General features: G+C 37.3%; 1 long non-coding RNA gene across 1 annotated transcript; it reads left to right on the top strand.

The window, feature by feature from the left end:
* Positions 1 to 739: 739 nt before the first annotated feature.
* LOC107576932 (uncharacterized) lies at positions 740 to 1292 on the top strand. The gene is made up of 3 exons (XR_001608141.1): positions 740 to 826; positions 953 to 1029; positions 1133 to 1292. It is a non-coding gene; the product is annotated as an uncharacterized lncRNA (long non-coding RNA).
* The last annotated feature ends 41 nt before the right edge of the window (positions 1293 to 1333 follow it).

Here is a 1333-nt window from a genome sequence, read left to right as displayed (position 1 = left end):
ACAGATTTGGAGAAATTTTGCATTACATCACTTGCTCACCAGTGGGTGAGTGAATGAATGGGTGCCATTAGAATGAGAGTTCAAACAGCTGACAAAAACATCACAATAATCCACAATTATTACACACAACTCCAGTCTATCCATTAATGTCTTATGAAGTGAAAATCTGCATGTTAGTAAGAAAAAAATCCATTATTAAGGCATTATCTTTAAACATTCGCTTCTGACCTACCTATCCATAATCCATAATAATGTTTCCTTCAGTGAAAAGGTCCATTCCCCGTTGTCCTCTCCCATCAAAAATCCACTGATATGTTTGCATAGAACTGTTTTGGACTGTTTTTGCTTTTAAACAGTGCTTCATCTGTGCATACTTCTGTCTTGATTCAGGTGAGATTACCTTTTCACTGGATAAAGCAATATTTTAGCTGGAAGCAATATTTTTTAGTTAAAAAATGTCTTGATCCATTTGTTTATTACAAACATGAAGTGGAGTCATGTGGGTTATTGTGATGTTTTTGTCAGCTGTTTGGACTCATTCTGACAACACCCATTCACTGCAGATAATCCATTGGTGAGCAAGTGAATTAATACTACATTTCTCTAAATCTGTTCTGATGAAGAAAAACTTGTCTACATTTTGGATTGCCTAAGGGAGAGGAATTTACTTAATTATATTTTTTATAATATTCCTTTAAGTTGAAACCACATCATGTATAATGAATATCTTAATTTTCTACAGATCTGTGCTGTATTGGCGGCTGTAACCGAAGTGATTCGGTCTCAGGGAGGAAAGGAGACAGAGACGGAGTACTTTGCAGCCTTGGTAAATTAAAGTCACCATGAAATCAATTTGTTTCATACCGACTTGGTTGTGTCGAAATGCTTAAAAGTGCGCTTTCTGTGGATCAATCTATGAATGTCTTTTCATTTTGCAATTTTCAATTGGCAGATGACAACACTCGAAGCTGTAGACAGCAGTGAATCTCTGGCAGCTGTTGCCTACCTCCTAAACCTGGTCATGAAAAGGTGGGTGGCGTGTCATGAGTCAAATAAACAACAGCATAGGAAGGAATTCGGATTGCCTTAGCTGTTAATCTAAATCAGTACATGTTCTGCTCATCTTTTCAAGGATGCCTGTGGCAGTGCTTAAGAAGAAGTTCTCAGACACAGCCAAGGCTTTAATAGATATCATGTCAAACCAAGCCAATACTGACTCTTTGTCCTGTCTGCGATGGGTTTGTACACTCTTCTCATGAATCTAACACTTTGATTCTCAGCAGAAGCTTGTATTTTTTTAAAGGGGTCATATGATGCGATTTCAAGTTTTCCT

Source organism: Sinocyclocheilus grahami, unplaced genomic scaffold (assembly GCF_001515645.1).
Source record: "Sinocyclocheilus grahami isolate Dianchi unplaced genomic scaffold, SAMN03320097.WGS_v1.1 scaffold4668.1, whole genome shotgun sequence".
NCBI classification, from domain to species: Eukaryota; Metazoa; Chordata; class Actinopteri; order Cypriniformes; family Cyprinidae; genus Sinocyclocheilus; species Sinocyclocheilus grahami.
The sequence above is the reverse complement of the archived record's forward strand: the minus strand, read 5'-3'. Positions and strand labels throughout refer to the sequence as shown.